Source organism: Humulus lupulus, chromosome 9 (genome assembly GCF_963169125.1).
Source record: "Humulus lupulus chromosome 9, drHumLupu1.1, whole genome shotgun sequence".
NCBI classification, from domain to species: Eukaryota; Viridiplantae; Streptophyta; class Magnoliopsida; order Rosales; family Cannabaceae; genus Humulus; species Humulus lupulus.
The window spans coordinates 122,179,237-122,190,770 of NC_084801.1; the positions used below are offsets into that span (position 1 = coordinate 122,179,237).

General features: G+C 34.9%; 1 pseudogene; it reads left to right on the forward strand.

Annotated features, from left to right (window-relative positions):
• Nucleotides 1-4,818: 4,818 nt before the first annotated feature.
• Nucleotides 4,819-9,171, forward strand: LOC133799996 (FH protein interacting protein FIP2-like; annotated as a pseudogene).
• The last annotated feature ends 2,363 nt before the right edge of the window (nt 9,172-11,534 follow it).

Here is an 11,534-nt window from a genome sequence, read left to right on the forward strand (position 1 = left end):
CAAGAACGATCCTACTACCCGATTTGGTACGATTCAATGTTTTGGAGGCTAGGACTCGGTCTAGAAGCCTTTATTTACTCATTTTTGATGGGATTCTATATTATGGTTGTGACTAGGGGTTCGATAGGGGTTTCGAATCAGGATCGTGTTTGAGGGTCGCTTATTGGTAACCTGTGCTTGGACAAAAGGTAAGAAATCTGCACCCAGTATGTGATGCACGTGATACATATCATTATGGCATGGCATGAATGTTGAAAATGGAATTGATTAGAGCTTGAGTCTCTGTATGTGCATGATTATGATTATGCTCGTGATTATTGATGAAGCATGCTGAATGCCTTATATCTGGATATTTGACATATGATATATGCCTGTTTGCATTACCTCATTAAGGACGCACTGACTTATCAGTCATGAGTAGCAATAGTGCTGAGTGCTGGTCGAAGAGCATTGACTTATCAGTCAAGTGCAACAATAGTTCTGAGTGCTGGTCATAAAGCTCTGACTTATCAGTCATGAGCGACAATAAGTGTTGAGTGCTGGTCGAAGAGCATTGCCTTATCAGTCAAGAACGGTAATAGTGTTGAGTGTTGGTCGTAAAGCTCTGACTTATCAGTCGTGAGCGGCAATAAGTACTTAGTGCTGGTCAAAGTGGATTGACTTATTAGTCAAGAGCGAAAATAGCACTGTGTACTGGTTGTTTTGGTTAGGCTAACCAGAAGCGTCAGGTACGCTTATACAGAGGATATGGCTAAGAGACCTGAGGTGACATAATAGTCACATATCCTAGCATTGACTTATTAGTCAAGAATGGCCTTAGCACGTTGAGTGCTGGTCAGCACCAGGTACACTTATACAGAGGATATGGCCAAGAAACCTAAGGTTATTTAATAGTCACATATCCTAGCATTGACTTATTAGCCAAGATCGACAATAGCGTTGAACACTGGTCGAAAGGCACTGACTTATTAGTCATGGATGACACTAGCATGGTGAGTGTTGGTCGAAAGGCACTGACTTATTAGTCAAGGATGACAATAACACACTGAATGCTGGTTTAAAGGCATTGACTTATTAGTCAAGCAGGGCAATAGCACGCTTAGCGCTGGTCCATATGATCTAGCCTAACCAGATGCACATCATACGCTTGACCACTCTAGTGGTCGAAAACAACCTAGCGCTGAGTACACTAGATTAGCTCGAAAGTTGGTTATACAGAGGACATGGCATAGGGCCCCAGGGTGACTTATTAATCCCATATTCTTGGGTGTCGAGCCAAAAAGATTCCAAAATCATTTTTTTGAACTTGCATGCATGCGTGAATAGGATTATTACTGCTAGGCATGCTTATTATGATTTGGTGACATGTTATTAACTGTTTATGAGCATGTTTGAGTTTTCTTGTTGAGCCTCGGCTCACGGGTGCTATGTGGTGTAGGTAAAGGTAAAAGAAAGCTGGACCATCCTTGAGTTGGAGAGCTTAGGTGACGATGTGTACATATGTGGCTGCTTGACCACCACGATCGAGGGTTTAAAGAGGAACTAGGGTTAAACCCTAATTTTCCGCTTAGGTCGGATGGTTGTAAATATTTTATTGTAATTAACCTTTTAAATGTATTTTGGGATCCCATGTATACAATAAACGTTTTAGTGAAACGTTTGTACCCTTGACCATATTTTTTAACCCTAAACCGTTAATCACATTTAGTTACACGATTATGGTCAAATGACTCATTTAGCGAGTTTAGCACTATTTAAAATACAATGTAACGATCCCTAAGTAGTAGGGTGTTACACTATCACCCAAACATAGTCATGCTTCTTGGTGGTCCTTGGCAATCCTATCATGAATTCCATCACTATATCCCATTTCCATTCGAGAATCTCTAACGGTTGCAATGTTCCAGCAGGTCCCTGATGTTCGGCCTTAGCTTGTTTACAAGTAAGGCATTTTGCTACAAATTCTACTATGTCTTTCTTCAACCCCGACCACCAATACATTGCCTTGACATCGTTGTACAGCTTGGTCGATCCTGGGTGAAGTGAATATGGATTAGTGTGTGCTTCCTTCATAATACTTTCTCTTAATTCACCTTTTTCTAGCACACACACTCGGTTCCTACATCGTAGTGCCTTCCTTTATCAAGGAGAAATCAACATTATCCGAGATTTGTAGTGCTGCCTCCTTCTTAAGAAGAAACTCATCCTCTTGTTGTTTCTCCTTTATTTCCTCTATAAATGTTGACTTGATCGTGAGGTCAGTTAATTGTCCAGTTATTAACTCAATTCTGGACCTCTTAATATCATCTTGTAAGTGTTGTGCTATCCCTTTAAGTGTCGATATGCTTACGTAACTCCATCTACTAAGTGCGTCTACCACGACATTTGCCTTTCTCTAATGATACAAGATCTCACAATCATAGTCCTTTACTAACTCTCGCCACCTCTGTTGCCTCATATTGAATTCCTTTTAAGTAAATACGTGTTTTAGAATTTTGTGGTCCATATAGATATCACACTTTTGTGGTCTATGTCATGGGTCGAGTACCACTGCTCATACTCCTTTTGTTGTCTCGAGGCATATACGACCACTTTTCCATCTTGCATTAAAACGCATCCAAGTCCCTACTTGGACGCATCTCAATATACTACAACTTGCCCTTATCATTTAGGATGCATAGAACTTTGGTTGACATGAGCTTGTCCTTTAACGTTTGGAAGCTTTCTTCGCACTTCTCCATCCATACAAATTTTTGTTGCTTCCGTGTCAAATTTGTAAAGGGTGTAGCTATTTTGGAGAACCCTCAGAAAACTTCTCACCTGAGTGGCACTCTTGGTTTGGGCCAGTGCTTCACTGCTTTTATCATGGCTGGATCTATTTCGCCATTTTTAGACACAATGTGTCCTAGAAAGGCCACCTTCTCTAGCTACAATTTGCATTTCTTAAGCTTAGCATATAATTGATGACTTTTGAGTCATTCCAACTTCAGTCGTAGTTGCTCTTCATGCTAGATCAATATGTTGTCTATAAACACCACAACGAAGTTATCTAGGTAGTCCTTAAATACTCAGTTCATAAGATCCATGAACGTGGTTGGTGCGTTTGTTAAGCCAAAAGACATTACCAGGAACTCGTAGTGTCTATATCTGGTCCGAAAAGCCATCTTTGGGATATTACTCATACTCTTAGCTGATAATATCGTGGCTGTAAATCTATCTTCGAGAACACTATAGATCCTTGTAGTTGATCAAAAAGATCGTCTATTTGAGGCATAGGGTATTTGTTCTTAATCATCACTTTATTTAGTTCTTGATAGTCAATGCACATCCTCGTGCTCCCGTACTTCATTTTGACAAAAAAGTACTGGTGCTCCCCAAGGCAAATAGCTTGGTTCGATGAAACCCTTGTCTAAGAGTTCCTACAATTGCATCTTTAACTTTATTAGCTTCGTAGGCGCCATTCTATAGGGAGCTTTAGAAATTGGTGCCGTCTCTGGTGCCAACTCTATTTCGTACTCAATTTCCCTACTTGGAGGTAATCCTGGTAGATCTTCTGGAAACACCTCAGGAAATTTGCATACAATATGTACATCTTTTGGTTCAAGTTCTGTCTCTTGTGACTTGTCCACCACGCTGTCTAGAAATTCTTGGCGACTGCTATTGATTAACCGTTGAGCTTTGAGAGCTGGGACTATTGGTATGTGAGTTCGGGAAATTTCTCCTTTGAAGGTGAACTGTTTTGCGCCTTTTGTTTGAAAGTTGACTGTCTTACCCTTACAATCTATCGTTGCCCCATGATTTGCTAACCAATCCATGCCTAAAATTACATCATAATCCTTAAGGTCTAACTCGATCAAATCTACTGGTAACTCTATTCCTTCGATTCTAACTACAATGCTACGCACCCCTCTACTAGATAGCATTCTTTCCCCTGAGGGTAACTCCGTGAAAAACTCATCTCTAAAAAGTTCGCATGGTTTATCTAAGCTATCAATCATTTTCTTAGAGACAAAAGAATGTGTAGCTCCTGAATTGAATAAAACATTACATGACTTTCTAGAGATAGTGACCTAACTTGCACTACAACAATATTGAGTATATATTACATTAAAGAATAGCATATATTTAGAAGTGCTATTATTAAGTGGGGGATTAAAAAACACGGAACTGAATAGTGGGGATTAAAAACACACGGTCTGATTTTGGCGCCATATGACTAAAAACTCAGGCGGCAAAATGAATTTCTGCCAAATTCCCTTTCTCTCAGCCTTTCTCTAAGTTACCCTTTCTCTCAGCCTCCATCTCTCACTCACGAAGCCCTCTCCGCCCTCACGAAGACTCATCGCCCTCACCGCCCTCAACTCATCTCTGCCTCACCGCCCTCACCGCCTTCACGAAGTCTCTCAGCCCTCAACTCATCTCTGCCTCACCGCCCTCACGAAGTCTCTCCGCCCTCAACTCATCTCTGCCTCACGAAGACTCGCTCCAGAGTCGAGCTCTTTCTCCGCCTCACGAAGTCACGCTCCAGAGTGGAGCTTCTCTGGCTCACGAGTTCTCTGCCTCACGCCCACGTAACTTTACAGCAAGAGATAGATTTACTGAAGGTATTGATTTCCCATGGATCCTTAGTATCGATAATGATCAAGAAATTACATGATGGTTGTACTTCTTACATTTTTTTATATCCTCTATAAATGAGAACTGTGAAGGGTCTTGTATAATATCTTTAGAAGGCTATAAAAGTAATAAATTCTTTCCTCAGACCTGCCTGATATTGTATTTTGTGTTCACTAATTACGTGCTTAATATTTTATGGAAATGCTGAGCTTATTTATGTAAGATTGTTATTCCCCAAATTTGATCTTTATGTGTCTTCAATGTAGACTCTTTTTTATTTTTTTTCCAAATCTTGTTTCTCTTTCTTGATGCACTGTCAAATATGAATGCAGGTTTCTTCTTCCAGCAACACTTATAGTTATCAACGACATTGCTGCATATTTCTTTGGGTTCTTTTTTGGAAGAACCCCATTGATCAAATTATCTCCAAAAAAAACTTGGGAGGGATTCATTGATGCTTCTGTTACAACTGTCATATCTGCATTTTTGGTAAGCTTATTTTTCCTATGCGATGCACATTTAGCATTCTTGTGTATATTCCTAAGATTTAGGAACTGTAGCATTACAAAGTTAAATTTAGTTTCCTACTCAGTTATAAAGTGATGGCTGTGGTCCAGCCTTGGTCACCATCTTATTTGTTAAGGATTGTCTATGTGTAGATCCACACTATAGTTTGGTTGGTAATGGGCTCGATATAAGTATCTGCTGGCCCTAATTTCTACTGTTATCACACAGCCATATCACATTCTGTTTTACCTGAACTTTGTTAACCTAATACTATACTCAATTGTTCTTTATGTACTTAAATTCCTAAGTCCTCTAATACATAACAGTCGTGTATCCATATATACACTAGTCCTGTTATCTTGCTTGTATGACTCAAGTAGCGTGTATTAATTATGTAGTTTTGAACTCACAAATAAGAAAGATTGGTTGATGCATGCCAAAACCTGCAGCTTAGCAATGAAACTTTTGAGATATAAACTGAGGACTTCCATTTTAGTTAAACACCATGGATAGCTATCACTTCATTGTTATGTTCTTTCACTTGAGTTGAATCCTACAACTAGCATCCTTGGAAGAAGGTGAATGGTCAGAGACTGATAAACCTTATTCTCTTTTGCAGAATTTGAACCACAAAAATATTGTGAAATATCTTGGATCCTTAAAGACTAAGAGTCACCTCCACATAATTCTTGATTAAGTGGATGTAAAACTTGTGTATGATATTTAATTGTGTGAATTTTATTTTGGAAAGTCCTATTATTTACTCCGGTTAAAATTTGTAGATATGTGGAAATTGGTTTCTGTTTGGCTCATGAATCAATACCAGAGATAGGATTTATTATTTTTGCCTTCTGACTTGTTTCAGATACTTAATCAGTAGTAAGCCAGTCATATTACTGTGTTCGGAAGCACTGAATTATACAAAAACTTTTCTTTCTGCACATAAATGGATAAAACAAAATAAAAATGTCGTTTGCAATTTATTACTTGAAATAGAATGCAAATTGACCTTTTATTTAAAAAGAAAAAAAATTAATATATATATATTTTTGAAAGATAGATCTTAATATATTGAGTGCATATCTATGCATGGTAGACTGAATGTAATTTATTATTGGTTGCAGGGGGGAAGAAATTTTACACTACTGTTGATACTTTGACTCAACGAGAGCCTTATTCAATGCTTGCTACAATGTTCAGTGGTTGGCATACTGTGTGTCAGGATCCTGAAATGGTATTTAGTTTACATATTATTCCTTCAGATTTCATTTTATATTTGTAGATATATGATTGTGTGTGCGCTAGAGAGGGATTATCTATTAGCATATACATACAGAAATGTGTACTTTTATGTCATCTGTAAATGTTCATACATCTGTCTGTGCTATGCGTGTAGATGCATATATCTACATAGACTGTGTCCCATAAGTTGATAATTTAAAATTTTAGTCTATATTAAAGAGGTTAAAGTTTCTGTCTGAATTTTGAATGGAATGGTTTATTCCAAGAAAATATTATATGATTTTATGGTTCTAGAATTATTTTAGTATTGCATACAATAAAAGGCAGAATAAATTTTGGAATTGTGGTGTGAAGATATGGTTATTGCGCGGTTTGGCTGGAAAGAAATGACAGGAATTTTCAACATAAGGAAAGCTTCTTCGAAAATCTATGGGACGGAATAAACTTCTGTCTTAGTTTGACTTTAAGCCGGATCTTTCGACTGAATGTGAGGCTTTGATGTGGTTTGTTTCTGCTTTTGTTATGGGCCTATCTGTGTTTGTCTTTGATGCTTCTGGTTATAGTCTCTATAATCTTTATTGATGATACTTAATAATAATCTAGTCTTTCTCTTTCACTTTTTTTTTTCCAAATTTAAAGATAAATAAGAGAAAGAAGAAGTGATAAAGCAATGAAAGAGTTTATGCTTTGTTATAGGTGAAGATTTAGTTCTTACAAATTAATTTTGAAACACATCAGTCCTTATACTTATTTATTATTTGCAGGGATTTGTATTTGTTGATAGGGATGGAAAACATTTCCGACACATACTTAATTGGTTAAGGGATGGTGTTGTTCCTACATTAAAAGACTCTCAATTTGCCGAGCTTTTGAGGGAGGCAGAATACTACCAGCTACCGGTAAGTAGAGTGTAATACCTATTTTGTGTTAACATCAGGATATTGCTTTGTGTATATTTACATGTAGGTGCTCTTATAATTTTTTTTTTAGTTTGGGATCTTTTTCATTTGATTTTCATGTGCTCATTGTCTACATATGGAAGTTGATCGTTCATATCAATTAGCCAGACATGTCTTAATGCATTGTTATAATAATTCTTGTTTTGCTTTATGCCATGCCCTTTTTTTCACATCTTTGGATTTTCATTGTCAAATTTGAGGAATTTCTCCTATAAGTTTGTTAAATGCGTTAACTTTATGAAAAACTGATAGGACAAAGATTTTATGCTCTACTAAATGTTTGTAGCTTGCAGCCATAATCATGGACAAAGAACGAAAATAGAAATAGGACAATTCTTTGGAGGGCGGCAGTGTTGTTTTTTTTTTTGGTATTGATATTACATTATTGTTTCATCAATTTGTTTTTTATTTTCAAATATCAGCTAGATAATTCTTGATTGAAAACTTATAAATGTTTTTTTTTGGTCATACATAAATTGTTGAACTACTAAGTTTAGCTAATGCAGGAACTTCGTGTGTTTACTTATGTAAGATGATATAATATATCTGATTTTCCATGTTTCATCTTCTTGTTACTCATCATAAGTGACTGGTGGCCAACCATAAATTATTGATTGCAGGGACTTATGGAGGAAATCAATGCTGTCTTAAGTAGAAAGTTAGATTTCGAGGTGTTAAACTTTCTGGCCTTGATCTTTCAAAACTGGTAATTTTTCACAACCTTGTGCTTGCAACAACAGTTTTGGTTTTATAAGAAAAATAATGAAAGTCTTGCAGTAGAATTTCACATTTTGGTTAGCCAAGATATGGTTTCTAGAGCAATATTTCTTCATTGAAAGAAGGAAAGCTTCATTTAATAAAGACAACACTCTTGCTTACTTTGTTTTTGAAGTTTCACTTAATATGTTTCTATGGAATTGTAGGATTTGTCTTATGTGGACTTAAGCCATGCTTGTCTTAGAGATGTATTCTTCTCACGTGCAAACCTACAGTGTGCCAAGTTCCGGGTAGGTATTGCTTTAAAGTAATGCATCTATTTACGATATAATAGTTTTTGAAACATTAATAATATTACATTATTGTTGTGTACTAATTCAGTACACAAGATATTGCTGGAAATGAATTAGAACTTTTTTTACGATGTTGAAGCTACCAGGGAAACTCTTTGGGTTAAGTTTGAATTTTGGGTAGCAAAATTGGTGTATAATGTTAAAAGTTTAAGGTAGTATTGTTCTCTGGTTTTGCCAGGGATTGGAATTGTGTTTTGTAATTTGTTAATTTACAATCCCCAAGTGTTTTGCATATTGTGCTTATTCATACCACATTTTCCTTGTATTAGCTTTACAATAAATACAAGTTTGTTTCTTTTGAAAAATAAATAAATAATAAAGGATTAAAGCTTGTTTATGTCTGTCTTGAAAACAGATTATTAATTTCCATGACCACTTGAAATTTTTATTCTGATCTTCTTATTTTGTTTTGCTTTTTGGGCTGGTATCTAATTTTGCCTTAGAATGTGGATGCTGAGGGTGCGATCTTTCATAATGCAATTTTGCAAGAGTAAGAAAGTTAAAGAGCTACTCTCTTTCAGTTCCTTATTCTCATATCTATTTTACTAAAGAAAAAAAAAACCAAAGAAAATTAAATGATCTTATTTTCTTTTGAAAAGATGTGAATTTACAGGGGCCAATCTGCGTGGAGCTTTATTAGCTGGTGCTAATCTTAAGAGTGCAAACCTACAAGGCAAACTCTCTACACTCTGATAATCATTAAGTAACTGTCATTAGACACATCATCTTGATCTTAAACAAAGTTTCGTTTCTTATCAAAAACCAAAAATGTCATATATACAATTTGGCTCCACTCATGTATTTTCCTGTTGCATCATCTTGTATTTCTTGGTAATTGCATGTCTTTTTATTGTAAACTCTACTTTCATACAGATCCACCCTTTTTTCTTACTGTGATAAGAATAATCTTGAAAATCCCTTACCTTGTTACCATTTTATTTGGTTTTATTTGTTATGGTGTCATGGGGATATAAATACTCTATACTACTTACTGTAAGGGAGATTGGATATATTAAATTTGACAAACTCTTCAGTGTTTTCTCTCATTTTTGGGGTTTCTCTCCTTTGGCCATGGATTTAGCTTGATTTTATCTTTTATTTCCAATTTCACTGCATCAGTTTTCAACTATCAAATAGGATGGTGATGAAAGTGAAAACACCACAACATCAGATTTCAACTATCCTTTGGCTTAATACTATTATAGATCTCTGCATTGTTTATTATATTCTTTATATTGATCTTGGGTCAGAGTAACTGTAAACATCTTGTGTCGCTTCTAAAAAAGTGTTCACAATTTATTTAAAAGATGATAATTTTCTTTGATATAAAAGATGTGGAGGAATTGTCCTACTTCATTTGCCTTCTTTTTATGATTGTTAATTTCCTATCCAAAGTAGTACTATCAATTTTTTTAGTACTCCTTGCCAACTTTTTTGTTTGAATAGTTTTCTTTTTTAGTTATTTTAATTTTAATTGCATAGTTTATCTAAGTTTGTAGAGTTTTCTTTTGCAGATGCATGTTTAATTGGTAGTAGTTTCTGCCAGGCTGACCTCCGATCTGCACACTTACAGGTATAAGATTTTAAATTATATTACTTCTTCCTTTTTTTTTTCTCTTTTTCTTTTATAAGATGCATCTACAAGATACTTGAACTCGGTATCATTCGAACAAATGAGAATTGCTTGGAACTCAGGCTATCTACAAACTTCCATTTATCGAAGAAACCAGCCTTCTCTCAGAAGTTGCCAAATGGTGAAAATATTTTAATCTAAACTAGTTAATTTGGTGGTAGTAACTCAAGAGGGGTAGCTCAAATGGTGAGGCATGTAATTTACTCCAACAATATCTGTTGTTCAAATTTTTCCTGGGAACCTACATAGCAATTGCTATGGTTTCTTGTTCAAATTTTTTAGGTGGAGAGCCTAGTTAAAAAAAAAAAATTGGTGGTAGTAACTTTCATTACCAATGATTTATTTTTGTGTTTATGAATCAGTTTATTAACCTTGTTTGTTAGTTTTAGTCTGGACTCTAGAGTAATTGTTTGTGTGGCATTAATGATGCCTGGCATCTCAGCTTTTCCAATTAAATTGTGTGATTGGATTGGAAAACAAACATTTGGTTTTGAGCACCAATGGCACCTTTTAACTTTTAAATGACCTGATTTTTACACCTACCTTTTAATTTGAGACAAAGTGTTGGTGGAAACTTTTCAATGAGAAAACTTACTTTATTTGATGCTCCCAGTTTCTCTTGCTTTGATTATAAACGCATGTATATAATACACACACACACAAACACAAATATATAATTTGGGTCAAGCTGATTTTTGGTATTATGTTTATGCAGTCTATCCTCAAGAAGCATGTTAAACCCACACCATTTTTTTGGCATGAGAAGTTTGCTGTTGTTGGACGGTTGCATTCTTTAAGGTGAGAAGGCCCTAATATTATCTTTTTATAGAGCAGATTTTGCTTGTAGTATAATTGCATGGCCAGCTGATAAAGTTATAATTAGGTAATTAACTTTTTTTATGTACTCTTTTAGTTTACTATAACTTTAAGTTGAAGCATTACTTATTTAAATTTTGTTGTAGCTAAACAAATGGACTCACAACAAAGACAAGTGCACAAAGGATGATGAATTTAAGGATGGAGCAAGTTTCACGCATGGTTTACTTTTGTGTATCTTGTAATGTTTCTATTTTTCATTTTTTAAGTAAAAATTGTTCAAGATTATAAAACTTTATTATGTTATGCTTTCAAACTTAAGTTAGAACTATGATCTCATGAAGTAGACACATCCATGGTTTGAATTAGTTATTGTTTAATGTAATACTTATGGTTTATCAATCTATTGAGAATTACATTTTATAATTAATTTTGAATTTTTTTTTATCAAAATACAATAATGAAAATATTTTAATTAAAAAAAAAACCATATAAGTATACTTATCAAAATAAAATTTAAAATTTTATTACTATATGTTATGATTTAAAAACATATTATAAGCGTAAAAAATCGTTATGGTTTATATAATATAACAAACTAAAAATCTTATCAAAACAATCAAATGTAACAGTTGAAAAGTGTTATGAAAAAAGTACAAGATTAAACTTCAAATTTATAACTAAAAATTC